Here is a 14613-nt window from a genome sequence, read left to right as displayed (position 1 = left end):
AGACATCAGTTATGTTTAACACCTTTTAAAACTGTTTAATGCTTTGTATTTGGCAAGTGCTCGTATATCTTTCTCTCCTTCTGTTTCCAGCTGAGTTGATGTTAATATGGCATTTTTTGCTTATTTCAGTGCAGATGGTGAGATGTACAAGGAGAGCTTATACATAGAGCCTATTCAGATTCCCTGTGAGATCTATATGAATTTTGACCAGTAACTGAAATAAGTGCAGAAGTGGGCCTGGCATAAGAAATTGCACTATTATTTTGCTTGTAAAAGAGAGACTGAATGCCAATATTTATGATTACAGAGAACATAAATAAAACTGGAGCAGCTATTTCTTTTTTTTCCTCCCCACTCTTTTCCCAAGGGGAAGAGAAAAATAAGTGTGTTTCATTGAAGTTGGTTGCATATCAATTTTAAGTCAATGGAAGGAAATATTTCCTCATGCTGCACTGTAGAAAGGCTATTAAGATAACTGCTACTGTGGGTTGCAGACTCAAAGTCATTTTTAAAACTATTCAGTAATTTTGGGGCTCATGGTCCAAAATAGTCAGACCTCAGACTGAAGAGCATGGAATAATTCCTCTGGCAGGAGTACAGTCTTTTTTAACTTTAGGAAGGGACATCACACACTTCTTCAGGAACCTAGGATAGAACCTGGCTTCCAGACAGGTGACAAATTCCCTTATGGGATAACACGTTCATGTCCAGAAGTTGCCAGTGCAGGGTAGAGCTCTTCTAGCATAGGACTAGCACAATTTGCTTGGGAAGAAACAGTAAAGCACAATGAACCAGGCAGTTATGGAAATACATTGTGATGACTTGAACAATTTGTATATGGATGATTTAGGATTTCTGTAAAGATGACTCCATGAACTTCTCCAGTAGATAGGCAATTAGATATTTGCTGACTGATCATACTTCCACCAGGCTAGGGACAATAATTCAGTGTTAATGATTGCTAGCCAGGTGCAGACAGGAGTTTGGTGAGCTGAAACTCTCCAAAGGCAGGACGAAAACTACAATTCTGGCTGAGCCCTTGGAGTATGCTGCTGGAATGAGTTGACAAGAACTGTGCAGAGCCTTGAAAGGTGTTTTAGCCAACTTGGCTGATAATCTCAGGTGGTCAACTTGGACAATAATCTCTTTTGACCAACTTGACCAAAGGTTGCCTTAAACAGCTTTAATAGGTGATTGTTGCTCATCTCCTCTAGCTCATAAAAGTGCTGTAGGTTAGGCCACAGCTGCCCAGATAAGGCCAGTGGAAAGTGATAGAGCAAACTGGCCTTCAGCAAGCATCATTGGGTTAGAAAAGGACATTTGGATCTACTGTCCCCATACTCATTACTTGCTGCCTCACTGCCTTCAAACACCAGGCTTTGAACGCAGAGCATTGACATTGCTGGTGTTTGCTAGAAATTGTACTTTTAATTGTCTACATGGAGAGAATTGTTGGAGTCCAAATAGTTTGGGGTCTGGGTTGGGACCTACAGTTTTTTTAACTTCTGGCAGAGGGAAAAAGGGAGATGGATGAGTGAGTGCACTTACTCTTTAAATTGTTGTCTGTCCATTTGGTGATTTTACATATTGAGCAGAAAGGCCAGTGGATTTATAAAAAAAGGAAGAGAGAAATAGAGATTACAGCACACTGTTGGTCAGATTACAGATATTTATTCAAGTAGGTCAAATTTTGCGACTTATCTGCTTATCAGTGTCTATCAAAAAATTAAACATAGCTTCAAAAGTTAAAGTATTTGCGCTAATGTTAAAGTCAGTGGAATATCATTGGATTTTATTTGACCATCTCACAGAAATGATAATTGCCACAAAACCCTGCTGTCTCAACAAGTCCTTACAGTATCTTGTTACCCTGTTCTCGGTACGGCCACAAGTGATGCTCAGAGAGCTCTCCTGGGAGGCCTTGCTGAATTCCATGTTTGTGCAGGAGTCTGCACACAGGGAGCTCATTGTAGGGCTGGGGTCTGAAGTCTCATTATATTTAAAAAAATCCAAGGTCTTAGGCTATTAAATATCAGCAGAATGAGACTCAGCGATATTTCCCTGGATAAATGAGCACATTTGCTTTAATATTGCAGTGTTCACATTTAGATTTTCTTTCTGCAGTTTTATTCACTTATTTTCTAATTCAGAAAATGCACTAATTTGCAGGTTTGCCCATTCCTGGTATGAATTAGTGTGCTTTTACTGTGTAGTAAAATTAAAAACCACAGACTAGCAATAATATCTGTACTGAAAAACACCCTCCTTAATTAAGCAATAGGACATGAAAGGCTGTATATTTCTGAGTCATTATAGCACACCTCATGTTGTTTTATAAGGCATGAAATCTAATGCGGAGTGACCACCCAAGAATTGTAGTAATTGCCCTAAAAACACTGCCTGAAGTGCCTCGTTGCTATTGTGAAATGCAATCAAGATGTAAAAATAAGCATTAAAGAGAGACTTGTGCATGAAAAGAATGCTCTCAACTATGGCTGTTGCCCTCCATAACAGCCTCTCTCTCCAGAAAGCCTTGTGGAAAGTTTTAAAGAATGTAACTGTATAGTGAAAGTGCAATTAAAGATTTGTAAATTCATTGTAAACAGCAAGGTGTTCTGACATCAAATTGTTTCAGGGAATTAAACCCCCTTATAGACAGAATCTCACATGCTTGCCTGAATTCTTTAGGTTTTTATTTGGCTTTTTACAGACCCTCCTTGTTTTCAAGTTTCAGCTAGGATTTTTTTTGGCATTTAGTTAATCACTTCTACATAAACAATAATTAAATGGCCATCACCTTGGAAACTGGCTGCAACGTTAATCTTGAACTCAAATATGGGGTCTAGTACAGCCAATAAAGCAATTAACCCAATTTGTTCAGCCCATGAATACAAAAGATAAAACATTAAAAATATCAAACCTTAGTAGAGCCACATTTTTCAAGCAGCTGTGTTCTCTGCTAACCCAGGGAGTGCTCTGGTTTTGTATGTTGATGTGCATAAAGTAATCAGTAAACGCCCATTTTTCTGTCCTGTTCAGTTTAGAAAAGGATATATGGACCCCTGTGTGGTTGTGGTGGGTACCACGGGCTGTTTGAACCAGGCTAGGAGTTAGGAAAAATAGTGATTACAGCCTGTTATAGATGGAATAACTACTTTTGATATGTCCTAGTAGCATCCTGCAGTGATGCAGCCAAGGGGAAATACAGGTAAATGTAGTTTACCCTTTTCTAACTTGGGCAATGTTGAGTTTATACCAAACAGGCAAGGATGTCTATTTTTTATTTATTACTACACCATTGGAATGATGCCATTTGTGTTCCTCCCAAGAACTCTGCAAAATACATGTAACTTTAAATGGATGCTTCAGACTTCCCTTCAGGAGAGAGGAGGGAAAAAAAGAGAAGGTGACAGACAGCCATAAATACCTTTGCTCGAAACTTTCAACCCAGCCTTTTTCTTCTTTTGTCCTTCTCCATTTTCATTTTGAATTTTCTTTAATTGAAACCTCTGTGGCAATTCTAGCCTTCATTGAACATTGAAATGCCAATAGAGCTGCTCTATAATGGAGGGCTCTGTAGCAAGACTGTACAATAATATCCTGGTGCAATATAACAGTAGGTAGCTGGGGAATGTAATCAATTTCCAAAAGAACCGGAATGACCCTCCTCGCAGACATGCAGTGCTCCGAAACTCCACTGACTCCAGCTCCGATCAGTTCTGGTTCACTTCCTTCCTTAAGAGAGAGACGTTTAATCTTATCAAGAGCCAGTATGCAGCTCTTTTCCCTCCCTTTTTGCTTTAAATACTGTGTACACCGTTAGGCCATCATTTTTATTTACCTGCCACACTTTACCCAAGTGCCTTTATTAGGGTGTATTTATGTAAAGTTGTAAATGTCAATGCTGGAATTATTTCTCTGTGGGACAGTGATTGCGGTCTAACGCCAGATGCCATCAGTTGAAAGGGGAGAGAACGGAGCAGGTACTGAAAAGGGAAATGATTGAATTTAAGAGAATCCAGGATTTCTACCAGAGTCATTCTGCATTTCTGTATTAAGGAGTTCTGATCAGAAGAGCTCTACTTCCACTAGAAAAGGCCCTTGATTGCACAATAATTTGTAATCTCACTATATATATACAACAGCTACGAAATATTTCTGCTTGTTTGTTTAATATGTCTTTCAATTGTCACGAACTTTCCTTCTGAGATGCACTTGCTGTGAGAGACACACATGAATATTTACAGTTCTGAAATTAAATTCTTCTTCTCTGTATGTATCCCTATGTAAAATCAGGATCTAAGTAAAGTTAAGGGACTATGTTTTTGCTGTGTTTTTGATTTGTTGATCTCTCCATATCCTATAAAGGTCTTCAAAGGGGTAGCACAAAAAGGGGCTTGATATTCAAAAAACATGAAAGACCGTAAGATATATTCTGAAATATTTATTATTTGAATTATAGGAATCAATGCAAAATATCATAGTGCAGTCAACGTTCTTGCCTTGTAAATACCCCTTGTTTTACAGCAATATAGCACCATCTCTTTTAAAATAATAGACTTTATGAAAGAGTGCTCCTGATTTAGCAAAGACTTTGCCCTCACTTTCTCTTTCATAAACGTGATCTTCAGGTTTCAGAAATCTCCCCTCACAGGCAGAACCTCTACCAGTTCCCTTTTATAAACAGTTAAATATATTTGCATTTCAGATGAAACTGTCAGACAAGTCAAACTCTCCTTTTCAGATCCCTCTTTGGCTGTTGCTTGTGATGAATACAGGGTTTACTATTTCCTTCTTTTTGTTTTCCTTGTTTCATGCCACAGTCACCACAGCCCGTGTCTGAGCTAACCTCTGCTACATTCGGTAAAGTTTAAATAACGTCGTACAGGATCAGTTTTTTATACCACACATTCCAGGCAAAGACTTCAAATTCAAAAGCATAAACATTAAGTGATCAAGAGGAACACTTTGCCTTAATTTGCCTGTGTTGATACATCTCGCAGTCCTACAGAAGAACCAAAACGAAAGGATTACTGTTTTTTTACAATTTGCATGCCATTCCAGAGTGTGCACAAAGCTCGTGTTTTAACTAAAAAAGCGTAAAAGATTAACTAAAAATGAGGTAAAATAGCCCTTAGTGGCGTTCGGCGCTCTTTTCCCTTTGCCTGCCCGTGCCGGCAGGTGGGGAGGGCCTCGCTGTGCACCGCGGGCTGCGGCCGCCAGAGGGCGAGCGGCGCGCTGCTGCCTGCGCTCCTGCCTGCCCGCTGAACAGCCCTGCCTGCGCTCCTGCCTGCCCTCTGACCGCTTTACAGCCCTGCCTGCGCTCCTGCCTGCCCGCTGAACAGCCCTGCCTGCGCTCCTGCCTGTCCTCTGACCGCTTTACAGCCCTACCTGCGCTCCTGCCTGCCCGCTGAACAGCCCTGCCTGCGCTCCTGCCTGCCCTCTGACCGCTTTACAGCCCTGCCTGCGCTCCTGCCTGCCCGCTGAATAGCCCTGCCTGCGCTCCTGCCTGCCCTCTGACCGCTGCGCTCCTGCCTGCCCGCTGTACAGCCCTGCCTGCCCGCTGTACAGCCCTGCCTGAGCTCCTACCCGCCCGCTGAACAGCCCTGCCTGCGCTCCTGCCTGCCCTCTGACCGCTGCGCTCCTACCTGCCCTCTGTACAGCCTTGCCTGCCCCTTATACAGCCCTACCTGCCCGCTGTACAGCCCTGCCTGCCCGCTGTACAGCCCTGCCTGCCCGCTGTACAGCCCTGCCTGCTCTCCTGTCTGCGCCCTGACCGCTGTGCTCCTGCCTGACCATGTCCACCCCTCCCTGAACATGTCCACCCCTGCTTGCCTGCTGCCTGACCGCTGTCCAGCGCTGACTGCTGCTCCCTGCTCTACTGCCTGCCCACTGCCCTCTGCCCGCTCTGCTCCTGCCTCTCGGCTGCCCTCTGTGTTCCTGCCTCACCGCTGTCCACCCCTGCCTGCACACTGCGTGTTCCTTCCCAGGTTCAGCGTTAGGGACGTGAACCCATTCCACAAATCATTCCAGTGAGACCCCGAGCCCCCTTCCCCCCTGCCCTGCTGTTCATCAGGCACTAATGAGTTCACGGTGTGGTTTTTTCCATGCTAATACACGTGCTCAGGGACTAAGGACCTTTGCAAATCTCATCACCTCTCACTTTTCTGGGCACCTACTTCTTTCACCTGCCTTCTCCAGAATAAGAATGGACAATTGTATCAATCTCCTCCTTTCTCTCCTGAAAATCTCAAGTCCTTTTAAAACAAAATGTTATGCTGCACACACAATTCACCTTAATAACAAAAAAGATAAGATGAATGATACCTGAGAGGTATTTATCATGTCACTGGTAGTGCTATTGGTGAGCAAGGCATACTAGAAAACTACCCTGACTAGAACAAAATTAAAATGTGCAGGTTTCCCTGTGTTTAGGGAAACAAGGGAGCACAGGGAAGCAGCTGGGGAAGGCTGGGGATTGTTTTAAGAATCCAGTTGCAAACAACTGTTAGAATTGCAGGCACATATTTAGTAGTTTTAATTCAATCATTGAATCTCCCAGGATTCGTGGGTCAGTTAATAAGATACTACACATTTATCTTCAGAAGTAAAGCTGAATACTGAGGTTTTGGCCACTTCTGTATGGAAAGATCCCAGTCTGGCACCCACCCCATTGGAACTGGACATCCAGGTTTACACAGACCTTGATGGATATTGCTGTGTAACTCATTGCTAATGATCTTTGTGCTATAAACCCAGGATTTCAGGCCCAAATGTTGGTATTGTCCAGATCTTCCTTTCTTTCTGTTTTCTGTTTCACTGTCTTCTCCATCCAGAGATGACCTTGTGGGTACAAAGCCTGTAAAGCTTTTTTTTTTTTTGGAAATGAACACCATTATGTATGTAAATTGTTGCTTAAGAGAGAGCACAGACCTGCACAGTGTAGATTCAGACTGAGCTGTCACTGAGATCAACTATAATGCTTGTCTAAATAACAGAAGGGTTTGCAGAACTGGACAGGTATGCTGCATCTATTGATATAAGCTTTTGGAGACCAAAGGTGAATTTTGGCACATCAAATGGCAGCAGAACCATATTCTGTCTGTCGCAAATTCTTGTTGGATTCAAATTATTTTTATTAGCTTACTCAAGTTGCCCCTCAACCTGCTGGATCCCCCATATTAGCTGACCACTAGGATGTGGTCATTAGGATGTGACCACTAGGAAGGACATAGACTTGTTGAAGTGAGTCCAGAGGAGGCCATGAAGATGATCAGAGGGTTGGAACACCTCTCCCACAAAGAAAAGCTGAGAGAGTTGGGACTGTTCAGCCTGGAGAAGAGAAGACTCCAGGGAGAACTTATAGTACCTCCTAAAGGGGCTACAAGAAATCTGGAGAAGGACTTTTTACGAGGCCCTGTAGTGACAGGACAAGGGGAAATGGCTACAAACTAAAAGAGGGCAGGTTTAGATTAGATGTTAAAAAGAAATTCATTACTGTAAGGATGGTGAGGCACTGGCACAGGTTACCCAGAGAAGCTGTGGCTGCCCCATCCCTGGAAGTGTTCAAGGCCATGTTGAATGGAGTTCTGAGCAACCTGGTCTAGTGGAAGGTGTCCGTGCTCATGAGAGGGGGTTTAGAACTAGATGATCTCTAAGATCCCTTCCAACCAAAGTCATTCTATTATTCTATGTGAAAAATTACATCTCCAAGTAAGAGGAGTCTTAACCTCATGAGACAGAAAGGACATAAAAAGTGTTTGATGTTATTAAACTTAGTCATCGTGTGGCCACAAAGCACCTGGAGGAATTAAATTTTGAAAGAAAACAAGGTTAATAAAAAAAACCATTTGAGATAGGACATACAAAAGGGAAGAGGTTATATGAGTTAGAGGTGCCTGTAATCTTGTATCAGTGCACTCAGAGGAAAGGACTGGCTTTTGTATTTATTTAGCTGAAGTAATCAAAAAAGTAGAGCATCGGTCAGTCTTGTACTGATGTAGTCTATCTGCAATAGGCTGGAAATCATGTTTGTATCCTAAAGGTCCTGCCCACTGACTTCTTGTGAAATCATGTTTGCTTATAATGATGAAGAGAACAGTGTAGTTTGGGGAAATGCAAAAAATTTAGTGAAACAAAACCTTGAAATATTGTGTTTCTGGCCCCATTAATTTACATATTACCTCTTATTTATAATCTTTATTAACAGTCCAGATGATAATTTTATCTGGATAGAAAGAGTTGTCATGGAACATGCTGTCCTGTTCAGAATACAGCCCAGGGCTGTGTTGGCCAGAGAATATCTGAAGCATGGGTAGGCATGAGGATTGGATTTGCCAAAGCAACCAGTTGTTGGTTACTCACTTCTAAAACAAATTTACAAATGGTAGTTCCTGAATATTGCCTGCAACAGGTTGCTCAGCTAAAATACTCTAGTATGCTGTAGGACATTGTGGCGGCATGTAGGAGTAGGTCTGCTTTTTGTGGACTTGCTGGATATATTGCCATTGACAGTAGTTGATACAGCTGATTTCCATGGTTACTACACAGAAGGATTATTCACCTTGTTTGTAATTTTGGTTGTATGTTTAGAGAAAGAGAGAGTGAGGGATAAAAAGCGTATTTGAGAGGTGTAGCCTGTACTTAACTCATAGGGGTCTTGTAAGGTTGAATTAGCTAATATTTTCTGCTTTGCTTTGGAGATGTAAAAACTGCTTATGTTTTATTACTGTTATTTTATTTTTTTTTATGTGGACAAATCTTTCCAGGATTAAGAAGTCGCATTTCTTAAATAGCTTAACCTTTCAGACTTGCAGGAACAATTTTATATTATGGGAAAACCTTCGCTTCTAAGGAGAATAGAAGATAGATGAACCAGTAATTAAGGTGAAAGATCTTAGTTAAGTTTCTGGATGTGAGAAATCCCTACTCATAGTAAGTCACTTTATCTATCTAAGACTCAGTTTACTGTCAGTGGAGGGTAACATTTTCCTTTCTCATCTGGTCTGCTTAGATTGTAAACTCATAGCCTAGAGACCATCATTGACTACCTGTTTGCATCTAGTGCAGGTGTAATAAAAACCTGTTCTTAACTGTGGTTTGTGGTTCTTTGAATAACCATGTCAACCATGAACAATTTAAGGATGAGGTAACTATCTATCTTGAGGTGTATAGGTGCCTTCAGTGGACAGCGAATAAGGCAAAGGAGATGTCACTGTAAATTGCCTACTTTTCCTGACTTAAGCTGTACAAACATTCATAGTCAATGAACTGCAGTTTTATTACAGAGTCATGGGAGCTGTTTTACTCTAGAATCTTTAAATTAACATAGGTGTTAACTAAGGTAGTAAAGATAATGGCTCTTTTAGGCTTACTGAAGCTCCACACAGACTGAGAAGCCAGATCCTCTGCTTGCAAGTGCTTGTGTAACGACAGTGCCATCATTTTTCATCATCTGGACAACTGGCTCAGTGTCCTGATATTAAAGGGTAGATTCCCACTTTAAAACCTCAAGCAAAGTCGGGAAGGGATGTCTCAATTACTCTGATTCATCTTGAAATTGAGACTCGGGAGATTAATGAAAGCTTTTGTAGATATGAATGGGAAGATATGTAGAGAACTAAGCTTTTTCTCAATCCCTTTTTTGACAGAGTTATGTTAGAGGGCCAGGAACCATTATCCTATCTTGGAGATGCTGGGCAGGATTGATATGAAACATCAGGAATATAGTCTGTCCCAGTTCCAGAGGACTTACTTATGTTGAGCTCTGAAAAGTAACATACAGGCAGACCGTGAGCCAGCAGCTCATGGTGCAAATTTTAGGCACATAGGATAAACTGGAAAGTATGTGAACTCACTCTGCCATGTAGGAGGGCTAAAAGTATCACACAAATCCAAGCTGAATGCCGGAGGCCTTTTCTTCTTTTTCCTCCTAAGCAGATCTCGGTTAAAAATAATTTCTGTGCCACCAGAGAGCTCTGGCAAGAATGCACTCTAAGGCTGATGGGCTGGGCTGGTTGAATATATTATTTCTTGGAAAAAATTTAAAAAATATGTTTTGAATTGGTCTTACTAAAGTAATATGAAAGTAATTAGTGCTTTGTGTCTCTGGTATGTAACCTTGCCTCCAGACTGTGCTGACCAGGTCTACAACACAAAGAAAATAAATAGATTCATGTGATCCCTTGAAAAAGCATGAATGTATTATCCCTGATGCAAGTTATTCCAAAGAATAAAATCCTTTTTTCTCGTGTTGTTAGGTACAACATTATGTATGACACTCTTGGTAAGAGTTTCCGAAGTAACTATGCTGTGTAAAAAGGTGAGAAGGATGAATAATTAGGTCTAGGCAAAGAAGAAGTATTTAAAAACATTCATCTTAGAGCTGCACCACAAAAGAAATGACATCCCAGTTTTAATTGTCAATAAACTGGATGCCAAGGGGTCACTGTCATGGAACACAGGTAGTCCAACTGCCTTTCCATGCACACATGCAATGAAATTTCTCTTTTTCTCTCTGCTACAGATGTATTTGAGTCTTTATTTCAATTACTTTATTTAAAATTAATCGTGCTTTTGAAGTTCTGTAGACAAGAAGCAGAGGATATTCTGCAAAGCCCGTGAATGGACATATTAATATTATGCATAAATATTCCCAGACTTGTGCTGAAGAGGAGAAGGTGTCTGATCAGATGGTTTTCTTGGACTGGGAGAAGTTCTCTGAGCAGTGGAGTGGTGACTGAGCACTTGGCTTTGATGTCAGGAAAGAGGTGCCAGAAGGCAAGGTAGAGTTGATAGAAGACAGAGGCTGCTTTGGGTCCCGTTGCCTCTTATTCTGACTGGACACTGATTCTTCTCATTTGCCATTCAAAGCTACGGTTTTATAATAGCTCCTCAACCAGCACAGTTGGGACCTTGGCATAGAAGTGTAGAGGCAATTGCAGCCAGCACTGGATATCTATGGTGTATTACCTGTGTCTGAACTATTTCACTCTAACGGTCCTGTTCTAAACAGTGAATTAGGTGGACCCTTTCAAAACTTCATGGGTGATAGCCCTGGAAGTAGAAAGTCTTCATGACTCACTGAGTATTGTCTGTGAGGAATGATTGAAGCCATCTACTCACAATCCCACTAATTCCCTGCCATGTCTCTGAGACAGGACATCAGAATTCCTCTGATGACTGTATCAAATGCCATGTTCAAGTCCTGCATGAGGAGTTATTTTTCAGTGTTCTGATAAAGGAATATGTAGGTTATTATGAGAAATGGATATAAATTTAATAACAAGGTCTGATATAAGCAGGAAGGTTTTTTACATTGTCTGTTCTCCTAAGATTACGGACAGCCTCTATAATGTGATGTGCCAGCAAAGCAAAAAAATGTTTTATGCTATTACAGCCTCCTGTTCGGAGTGTGGATCTTCCCTTTTCAGTCATTCAAGTGTAGTGAAAAGAGATTTGTGTGCAAATAGCAGAAACGAGCAAACAAACATAAATTCTATAGCTGTGAAAATCTTAGGATACTATGTCTGTTTTCCCAGAAAAGCTGGTAAAGTGTGTCAAAGCAAATGCTCCAGAAATCTAACTGTCCTTTTTGAGTTAATTCAGGAATTTCACTGATTTAAATAGAAAGGTCTATAGGTGGGACACGACCTCTTAATATAGGGCTTGAGCAGTTTGCTATCTAATGCTTTGTGAGCACTGTGAGTCTTGATGATGCTATTGACAGCAAGAGGAACAGATCCTGTTGGAGTGTTTGTACAATTGGGTGTTTTGAGGAAGAACTGCTGTTGAAGTTAGCGGGAATAGCACTCCTTTTGTGAAAAGGTTGATTTACATTTAAATCAGTAGCCTTCATGCTGATGATTGCTACAGAACATAAATGTAGCAGTTCTGCTGAGTGTAGAATTATTTAGCAAAATCTTTTGAGGTTATGCGGTATCAGACCAGTGTTTCTGGTTTGAATTCAATGGATTCTGTAGCAGAACACAGGTGGGTTAAATACAGGAATGGACCAGCTTCAAAATCACCACAAAAAATGATGACCAGATTTCAAGCAAAGAGACTAGATGGCAGACCCTTAACAAATGTACAGAGAGACTTCCCTTGCTGCTGTACAGTGAGTTGCTTTTTGTTACCACCTGAATGAAACAATGACAGAACATTATGCGATTTTACAGTGGAGGAACATCCCAGGGTATCTCAAAAGAAGGGGAAGCCAGCAAGGTGAGGTAGCCACTACTCCGAGCTGGCAGCCCTGTCTCTTCAGCCCTTGTTTTTGATTATGTCATGTTCTTTTTCCAGCAGGACCCATTTCTTGGAGTGTGCAAAAAAGGGCACAAGCCACTGAATTGAGAGTCCGGTCCATATGTTTATCCTCAATGCGCAGGTCGAGGTCCCCATCACTTTTACTGAACACTAGTTAAATATTGTTTCAAACAGTGTTTTCACTACCTTGTAGAGGGATGCTTGTCACCATGGTGTCTGAGCGCCTGATGTATGTTGACAATTTTACCCTTTCCATGTCCCAGTGAGCGCAGGATGTGGTTTTAAGAGTATTTCATATATGAAGGACACAGACAGAGACAAGTGAAGTGATTTATGTGAGTCCATTCAGGAAGTCTGCAGAAAAGTTAGGAAAAAATATCACCATGGCTGTGCTTACATTAGCAAGTATTGGGGCACTGCAGGAGGGGGCTGTAACACTGAGTGAGAGGAGTGGTGCTGAAGACCTGGTATCCACACTAAAATTGGTTTGGAGGCTTTACTTTGGACTGGATCTACTCTCATCCAGGGAAAGGGACTCTTACTGGCAGCTGGAATGCACCTGGAGCACATCTTTTTGGTTCAATTCAACACTGAGAGTCCAGGTTGCCTCCTCTGAGACCATTCGTGTTATGAGCCTACAGGTGATGATCAGATTTACTTCTAGCACACAGTCCTGAGCAGAGCTAGAGTAGTTCTGTAGAAACACTCTCTGTCTCCTTCCACACACAGTTCCTCTGTGGTATTTAAGGTGAATCCCAGGAGGCACCTCCCACAGTGTATCTGACATGATGTGTAAAACCAGGCAATTAGTTGGAGATTATTGATACTGTCCTTGGCTCACTTTTCTCATTTAAAACCTTCCTTTCAGTGAGCTGGCTGCCTCACATGGCTTCAGCTATCTGCTTTGCATCAATGACTTACAAATCTACCTGTTCTCTCCTGACCTCCCTGGCTCCATCAAGTCCAGCACCTTGTCACATTTCTCTCTGAAATTTTCCTCTGAGTGTCTTACCCTCCATTTAAACATCATGTGACAAAAACATCATAACTCAGTGAGCTGCTTGAAGTCATTACAGCAGGAGCCCAGAAAGCCATTAAACATAATAAAATTTTACATATGTCTTAGGTTAGTGGTAGGAAGAAAAATGTTTCAGCTAATTGATCTAATTTTTTACTAGGTATTTTATTACACTATTGTATTAAATAAGTGTATTTCATAACTGTTCTTTAAGTGCTTTATAAATGATAGAACCAAGTTTTTCTGATATAATGTTTAGTTCAGTTTTTGAAATAAATTTCTTGGGCATCACGGAAGGCAAACATCCATTTTCACACTTGTGGATCCCTCTGTTATGTTTGACATTGTTGGCCACAAGACACATTTGCTTGTCTCAGGGAGGCTGTGAGCCCCAGAGTAATGAGCTTAAATGGTGTGAGACCTGCTGCAAGGCACAGTTGCAGCAGGCACTGACAGGAAACTGCTGTCAGGAGACCTCTCACTGATGTGATCCCATACCCTCTCTCAATAGTGTTATTCAATATATGAGTCAGTAAGATTTAGGTATCTCTGAATCTGGGATCTTGGATGACTAAATCCTCATCCCTGCAGTGCTGACCAGGGTTGTGTTGCCATAAAAAAGCTGTTCATACCTTTTCACCAGAGAGCAGGGCCATTAAACGACTAAAGTATCTTGATGTTATCAATGATAAAAGGCATGTCTGGGGCAACAACAGCTGTTCTGTGACTCAGCATGAGCCTGGAATGGAGATCAGGAAGGAGGAGAGGACCCAGAGATGTACTGCTACGTCCTGGGGCAGCAGCTATACCCAGCCACACAACTTCCTGGGGAGCCTTGCTACTGGGAGTCATGAGCAAGGTGTAGTATTTGAGGAGTCAGTGATCCTGCACAGGCCCTCTCTGCTCCATTGACCACTGTATTTGGGGCCTGAAAAGCCCCCATGTGCTAATATAATCTGTAAGTTCTGACATATTTGGGACAGGAAAACTAAGTGGATCAAGGGATGGAATGTATTGATCTGGATGAGGTGATGGTTGTACATTTTTGGTAGCAGAGGATGGTTCCGATCCATTGAGAGATAAAGAGATAAGAGGCAGCGTCGGACCTGCGGGACTATTTTGAGAGCTACATCTCCATTGCTTCCACTGTGCCCTCGGTGCTGTGCCTGATTGGAAACTTCTTGCTTGTCAACAGGGTGCCTGCCAGCGTGCGGATCCTGTCCTCCCCCAAAAACCCCAAACTCCTTTTGTGACCTCTCCTAAGTGGAGAAGATAGACTCCTACTGATTGGAAGTCCTAAGATGCAACATGCACTACAGAGAGGAGCT

Source organism: Chiroxiphia lanceolata, chromosome 3 (assembly GCF_009829145.1).
Source record: "Chiroxiphia lanceolata isolate bChiLan1 chromosome 3, bChiLan1.pri, whole genome shotgun sequence".
NCBI classification, from domain to species: domain Eukaryota; kingdom Metazoa; phylum Chordata; class Aves; order Passeriformes; family Pipridae; genus Chiroxiphia; species Chiroxiphia lanceolata.
This window is presented reverse-complemented; position numbering follows the sequence as displayed.